Source organism: Arachis stenosperma, chromosome 9 (genome assembly GCF_014773155.1).
Source record: "Arachis stenosperma cultivar V10309 chromosome 9, arast.V10309.gnm1.PFL2, whole genome shotgun sequence".
NCBI classification, from domain to species: Eukaryota; Viridiplantae; Streptophyta; class Magnoliopsida; order Fabales; family Fabaceae; genus Arachis; species Arachis stenosperma.
This window is the reverse complement of record NC_080385.1, coordinates 76713494-76721739: the sequence shown is the minus strand read 5'-3', so window position 1 is coordinate 76721739 and position 8246 is coordinate 76713494. Positions and strand designations below refer to the sequence as shown.

The 8246-nt window shown below is 37.9% G+C and overlaps 1 non-coding gene across 1 annotated transcript; it reads left to right on the top strand.

Annotated features, from left to right (window-relative positions):
• The first annotated feature begins 5838 nt into the window (after positions 1-5838).
• LOC130953229 (small nucleolar RNA R71) lies at positions 5839-5946 on the top strand. Its single transcript, XR_009075401.1, has one exon. It is a non-coding gene; the product is annotated as a small nucleolar RNA R71 (small nucleolar RNA).
• The last annotated feature ends 2300 nt before the right edge of the window (positions 5947-8246 follow it).

Sequence of the window (8246 nt, the reverse complement as noted above, 5' to 3'; positions counted from 1 at the left end):
GTAATTATGAGATTCTGCACTTAAAGTTGTCTTTCTAAAGCTTTTACAGAAAACTGCCTTTTTCGCATTATTTTATTATTTTTATTAAAATATTATTTTTAATTAAATATTATTTAATATTTTATTATTATTTATTATTTTATCATTAATTTTCGAAAATTAACTTTACTTTAACCTTTAACCTTTAAAATTCACTTTTTACGACCCGTAACTTTTAATATTTCTACTTTTACCACCCTAACTTTCAGAAATTACAAAATAACCCCTCAAACACCAAAATAATTACTTCCTTGCCCTTTTATGAATCAAAAAGGTGTTCTTCATTATTCTTCACCACACTCAAAGTGTTCTTCGTGTTCTTCATAAATTCTTCAGATTCTTTCTCTGTTTTTACCCGTTTTTCAGTCTTTTCAGCAACCGATTTTTACCAAAATTCAAAATAAATTCCCAGCCACTAAAACCCCATCTTTTCTACATGATTTTAACACAAATTGAACCCCAATTTAGGGCCTAGGGTTTCGTTTTCCAGCAGCCCTCAAGAACAACATTCATAGCTTGAATATCACCAAATTTCATCAAAATTTCAACAAACTTTCACCAAGAATAACTCATATAAGCAATCAATTTCAAGCATAACCAAACCATATCATAATCACACATCTCAAACACAATTAATCAAGATTAATTTTACCAAACCCTACCTGGTTTTGCTGCTCCTAATTCAGTTAGATTTTCAGGTGGTCCTTAAGCACTTTTTCCTCCTAAATCACATCAAGAACAACTTTAAATCCAAAAACCCTCAACTAACCAAATCTCACTCAGCATGTTAGGAAGTGATATATCACCTTAGAGTTGCTGGAAATTCACGTTTCTTGGCCCTCAAGTCAAGTTAAGCATGATTCCTAAGGAAAAACATCAAGAAAACACATGTTTACATGGTTTTCCTTGAAAACCGAATTGAAGAGGGAGGGAGACAGCCATCTCACCTTATTTCCAGCCTTGATATGTTATATGGTTATGTAGAGGAAGAAGAGAGGATCATTTTGGTGAAATCGGAGTTTTGATTTGAGTTTTAGTTCAGAAGAAATCAAGCTTTGAAGATTAAAAGGTCATGAAAGTTTCTCTCTTTTCTCTCTTCACATTTTCGGCCAAATGGAGTAAATGACCAGCCTTAGAGTGTCTTGGGGGTGTAAGGAGAGTTGTGATTGGTTGGCTTGAAGGTGGATTAAAATAATATTAAAATATCTCTGGTGTACAACTACTAAAACTAGGTGTATCGGAACACTTCCAAAAACATCTCTAAAAATTATTTTATGAGATACTAGCATAAATGACACTAGTAACATATTTATTATGAGAATAAAACATGTATATTGAGGCCTTAGCATTGCTAAAGTCATCAGAGAGTGCTGGTGCTAAGCTGCACCAGTAAACCGTAAACCCGGTTAAACTGATTTTCTATTTTTAACAAAAATAGACCAGGTAACCTTATAATATCATTCAAGCATTTTATAATACTAATATAATGATAATATTATACTATTATCTTTCTTCACTCATGAATCGAGTCCGGTTCGTCAAACTGAGCCTATTTACGAAAACTATAATCAAAACTCCTAACCGATACGGTTCAAAAACTAGGTTCTCCGTGGCCGCGTTGTCGAGCTTGCCTCAAAAGAGGTTTTGGCTTAAAGATGTCATAATGACAATGAGGATTGAGATGCTTGATGATATAACAGAGGTGTTCCCTTTACTGATCTTCCGGAGAAATTCGTACTTTCAGAAAAGATCTCATGTACTCGAAAATCAGGGTTGTTACACAAAGTATGGACTATTATATATTGCTGGAAAGCCCAGGATGTCTACTTTCCAATGCCGTTGAGAGCTCGCCAATTGGGCTTCTGTAGCTCCAGAAAATCCACTTCGAGTGCAGGGAGGTCAGAATCCAACAGCATCTGCAGTCCTTTTCAGTCTCTGAATCAGATTTTTGCTCAGGTCCCTCAATTTCAGCCAGAAAATACCTGAAATCACAGAAAAACACACAAACTCATAGTAAAGTCCAGAAAAGTGAATTTTAGCTAAAAACTAATAAAAATATACTAAGAACTCAACTAAAACTACCAAAAACATACTAAAAACAATGCCAAAAAGCGTACAAATTATCCGCTCATCACAACACCAAACTTAAATTGTTGCTTGTCCCCAAGCAACTGAAAATCAAATAAGATAAAAAGAAGAGAATATACTATAGACTCCAAATTATCAATGAAACATAGCTCCAAATTAGATGAGCGGGACTAGTAGCTTTTTGCCTCCGAACAGTTTTGGCATCTCACTTTATCCTTTGAAATTCAGAATGATTGGCTTCTTTAGGAACTCAGAATCCAGATAGTGTTATTGATTCTCCTAGTTAAGTATGATGATTCTTGAACACAGCTACTTATTGAGTCTTGGCCGTGGCCCAAAGCACTCTGTCTTCCAGTATTACCACCGGATACATACATGCCACAGACACATAATTGGGTGAACCTTTCAGATTGTGACTCAGCTTTGCTAGAGTCCCCAATTAGAGGTGTCCAGGGTTCTTAAGCACACTCTTTTTGCCTTGGATCACAACTTTATTTCTTTCTTTTTCTTTTCTTTTTCTTTCTCCCCTTTTTTTTTCGTTTTTCTGCTTCTCCCTTTTTTTTTTGTATTCACTGCTTTTTCTTGCTTCAAGAATCATTTTTATGATTTTTCAGATCCTCAGTAACATGTCTCCTTTTTCATCATTCTTTCAAGAGCCAACAATTTTAACATTCATGAACCACAAATTCAAAAGACATATGCACTGTTCAAGCATACATTCAGAAAACAACAAGTATTGTCACCACATCAAACTAATTAAGCTAGTTTTAAAGATGAATTCGAAATCCTGTACTTCTTGTTCTTTTGTAATAAAAACAGTTTTCTTTTAAGAAAGGTGATGGATTCATATTCATAGCTTTGAGGCATAGACACTAAGACACTAATGATCATAAGACACAAACATAGATAAACACAAGCATAAAAATTCGAAAAACAGAAGATTAAAGAACAAGGAGATTATAGAACGGGTCCACCTTAGTGATGGCGGCTTGTTCTTCCTCTTGAAGGTCTTATGGAGTTCTTGAGCTCCTCAATGTCTCTTCCTTGTCTTTGTTGCTCCTCTCTCATGATTCTTTGATCTTCTCTAATGATGATGGAGTGTTCTTGATGCTCCACCTTTAGTTGTCCCATGTTGGAACTCAACTCTCCTAGGGAGGTGTTAATTTGCTCCCAATAGTCTTGTGGAGGAAAGTGCATCCCTTGAGGTATCTCAGGGATCTCTTGATGAGAGGGGTCTCTTGTTTGCTCCATCCTTCTCTTAGTGATGGGCTTGAGGTCATGCCTTCTCAGTTGAACCGGCTTTGGATGCCATAAATGGTTATGGAAAACAAAAAGCAATGCTTTTACCACACCAAACTTAAAAGGTTTGCTCGTCCTCGAGCAAAAGAAGAAAGAAGAGAGTAGAAGAAGAAGAAATGGAGGAGAGGGAGATGGCCTTGTGGTTCGGCCAAAAGGGGAAGAAGTAGTGGTTTGAATTTGGATGGTGAGGTAAGTGGGGTTTTATGGAGGTGAGTGGTGAAGAGAAAGATAGGATTTGATAGGTGAGGGATTTGTGGGGATCCTGTGGGGTCCACAGGTCCTTAGGTGTCAAGGAAAAGTCATCCCTGCACCAATTGGCATCAAAATCCACGTTTTGAGCCATTTCTGGCGTTAAACGCCGGGCTGATGCCCATTCCTGGCGTTTAACGCCAGGTTCTTGCCCTTTCCTGGCGTTTAACGCCAGTCTGGTGCCCCTTTCTGGCGTTAAACGCCCAGAATGGTGCCAGACTGGGCGTTAAACGCCCAAATGCTAGGCTTACTGGCGTTTGAACGCCAGCAGCATCTTCCTCCAGGGTGTGCTGTTTTTCTTCCTGTTTTTCATTCTATTTTTGCTTTTTCAATGGATTTTGTGACTTCTTATGATCATCAACCTACAAAAAAACATAAAATAACAAAAGAAACTATATAAAATATAATATTGGGTTGCCTCCCAACAAGCGCTTCTTTAATGTCAGTAGCTTGACAGAGGGCTCTCATGGAGCCTCACAGATACTCAGAGCAATGTTGGAACCTCCCAACACCAAACTTAGAGTTTGAATGTGGGGGTTCAACACCAAACTTAGAGTTTGGTTGTGGCCTCCCAACACCAAACTTAGAGTTTGACTGTGGGGGCTCTGTTTGTCTCTGATTTGAGAGAAGCTCTTCAAGCTTCATCTCCATGGTAACAGAGGGATATCCTTAAGCCTTAAACACAAAGGATTCTTCATTCACTTGAATGATCAGTTCACCTCTATCAACATCAATCACAGCCTTTGCTATGGCTAGGAAGGGTCTGCCAAGGATGATGGATTCATCCATGCACTTCCCAGTCTCTAGGACTATGAAATCAGTAGGGATGTAATGGTCTTCAATCTTAACCAAAACATTCTCTACAAGTCCATGAGCTTGTTTTCTTGAATTGTCTGCCATCTCTAATGAGATTCTTGCAGCTTGCACCTCAAAGATCCCTAATTTCTCCATTACAGAGAGGGGCATGAGGTTCACACTTGACCCTAAGTCACACAAGGCCTTCTTGAAGGTCATGGTGCCTATGGTACAAGGTATGGAAAACTTCCCAGGGTCTTGTCTCTTTTGAGGTAATTTCTGCCTAGACAAGTCATCCAGTTCTTTGGTGAGCAAAGGAGGTTCAGTCTCCCAAGTCTCATTTCCAAATAACTTGTCATTTAGCTTCATGATTGCTCCAAGATATTTAGCAACTTGCTCTTCAGTGACATACTCATCCTCTTCAGAGGAAGAATACTCATCAGAGCTCATGAATGGCAGAAGTAAGTCCAATGGAATCTCTATGGTCTCATTTTGAGCCTCAGATTTCCATGGTTCCTCATTGGGGAACTCATTGGAGGTTGGTGCACGCCCATTGAGGTCTTCCTCAGTGGCGTTCACTTCCTCCCCTTCCTCTCCAAATTCGGCCATATTGATGGCTTTGCACTCTCCTTTTGGATTTTCTTCTGTGTTGCTTGGAAGAGTACTTGGAGGGAGTTCAGTAACTTTCTTGCTCAGCTGTCCCACTTGTCCTTCCAAATTCCTAATGGAAGACCTTATTTCAGTCATGAAACTTTGAGTGGTTTTGATTAGATCAGAGACCATGGTTGCTAAGTCAGAGGGGTTCTGCTTAGAACTCTCTGTCTGTTGCTGAGAAGATGATGGAAAAGGCTTGCTATTGCTAAGCCTGTTTCTTCCACCATTATTGTTATTGAAACCTTGTTGAGGTCTCTCTTGATTCTTCCATGAGAAATTTGGGTGATTTCTCCATGAAGAGTTATAGGTGTCTCCATAGGGTTCTCCTAGGTAATTCACCTCTTCCATTGAAGGGTTCTCAGGATCATAAGCTTCTTCCTCAGATGAAGCATCCTTAGTACTGTTTGGTGCATTTTGCATTCCAGACAGACTTTGAGAAATCAAATTGACTTGTTGAGTCAATATGTTATTCTGAGCTAAAATGGCGTTCAGAGTGTCAATCTCAAGAACTCCTTTCTTCTGACTAGTCCCATTGTTCATAGGATTCCTTTCAGAAGTGTACATGAATTGGTTATTTGCAACCATTTCAATTAGCTCTTGGGCCTCTGTAGGCGTCTTCTTCAGATGAAGAGATCCTCCAGCTGAGCTATCCAAAGACATCTTGGATAGTTCAGAGAGACCATCATAGAAGATACCTATGATGCTCCATTCAGAAAGCATGTCTGAGGGACATCTTCTGATTAATTGTTTGTACCTTTCCCAAGCTTCATAGAGGGATTCTCCATCCTTCTGTCTGAAGGTTTGGACTTCCACTCTAAGCTTACTCCATCTTTGTGGTGGAAAGAACTTTGCCAAGAAGGCATTGACTAGCTTTTCCCAAGAGTCCAGGCTTTCTTTAGGTTGAGAATCCAACCATATTCTAGCTCTGTCTCTTACAGGAAAAGGGAATAGCATCAGTCTATAGACCTCAGGGTCTACCCCATTAGTCTTGACTGTGTCACAGATTTGCAAGAATTCAGCTAAGAACTGATGAGGATCTTCCATTGGAAGTCCATGGAACTTGCAATTCTGTTGCATTAGAGAAACTAATTGAGGTTTAAGCTCAAAGTTGTTTGCTCCAATGGCAGGGATAGAGATGCTTCTCCCATAGAAATCAGGAGTAGGTGCAGTAAAGTCACCCAGCACCTTCCTTGCATTGTTTGCATTGTTGTTGTTTTCGGCTGCCATGTCTTCTTCCTCTTTGAAGAATTCGGTCAGGTCCTCTAAAGAGAGTTGTGCTTTGGCTTCTCTTAGCTTTCTCTTCAAGGTCCTTTCGGGTTCAGGGTCAGCTTCAACAAGAATGCCTTTGTCTCTGCTCCTGCTCATATGAAAGAGAAGAGAACAAGAAAATGTGGAATCCTCTATGTCACAGTATAGAGATTCCTTGAGGTGTCAGAGGAAGAAAAATGGAAGACAGAGGTGGAAAATTCGAACTTATTAAAGAAGATGAAGTTCGAATTTTGTATTAAGGAATAGTGTTAGTCTATAAACAGAAGGATGTGAGAAGAGGAGAAGTAATTTTCGAAAATTAAGTAAAAAATTTTGAAAACATTTTGAAAAACACTAATTGATTCTCAAAAACTAAGAATAGAAAAAGAATCAAGTGATTTTTGAAAAAGATTTGAAATTAGAAATCAAAAGATATGATTGAAAACTTATTTTGAAAAAGATGTGATTGAAAATTATGGTTTTAAAAAGATATGATTGAAAAGATATGATTTGAAAACAATTTTAAAAAGATTTGATTTTAAAAATTAATGACTTGCCTAACAAGAAAAGATATGATTCAAACATAAAAACTTCCTCAACAGAAAAGGCAAAAAATGTTCAATCAAATCATTAATTGTTAGTAAGTATCTTTGAAAAGGAAAGAAATTGATTTTGAAAATATTTGATTGAAAAGATATGGTTTGAAAAAGATTTGATTTTGAAAAACTTTGAAAACTTGAAAAAAATTGATTTTGAAAACAAAATCTTCCCCCTTTGCCATCCTGGCGTTAAACGCCCAGAATGGTGCACATTCTGGCGTTTAACGCCCAAACTACTACCCTTTTGGGCGTTAAACGCCCAGCCAGGCACCCTGGCTGGCGTTTAAACGCCAGTCTGTCTTCTTCACTGGGCATTTTTGAATGCCCAGCTTTTTCTGTATAATTCCTCTGCAGTATGTTCTGAATCTTCAATTCTCTGTATTATTGACTTGAAAAGACACAAATTAAAAATATTTTTGGATTTTTAATAATGAGGAATAATCAAAATGCAACTAAAATCAAATAACAATGCATGCAAGACACCAAACTTAGCAGTTTGTATACTACTGACACTATATGAGACACATGAACACTCAAGCCAAAAGAATTCAAAGATCAGAGTAAGAAATCATCAAGAAGTACTTGAAGATCCTTAAGACACATGAATGAATGCATGCTATTGACACCAAACTTAAGATGAGACACTAAACTTAAGCAAGAAACATCAAATATTTTTGGTTTTTTTTTTTGTGAATTTTTCGAAAATTAAGTAGAGAAAGAAAATAAAGGTATCAAAATTCTTAATGAGAATTCCAGGAATCATGCAATGTTAGTCTAAAGCTTTAGTCTAAAGGAATTAGACATGGCCGGCCAAGCTTCAGCAGGACACTGCATTCAAGAGCTAAATTGATGAGAATCAATCAGCCTTGGTGATGATAAGAACATCACCTTGAAACACTAGAATTCATTCTTAAGAACTCTGAAGAAAAATACCTAATCTAAGCAACAAGATGAACCGTCAGTTGTCCATACACAAGAACAATCCCCGGCAACGGCGCCAAAAACTTGGTGCACGAAATTGTGATCACTACAACTTCGCACAACTAACCAGCAAGTGCACTGGGTCGTCCAAGTAATAAACCTTACGCGAGTAAGGGTCGATCCCACGGAGATTGGTGGTATGAAGCAAGCTATGGTCATCTTGTAAATCTCAGTCAGGCAGACTCAAATGTATAATGGTGATGAACGAAAATAACATAAAGATAAAGATAGAGATACTTATGTAATTCATTGGTAGGAACTTCAGATAAGCATATGAAGATGCCTTCCCTTCCG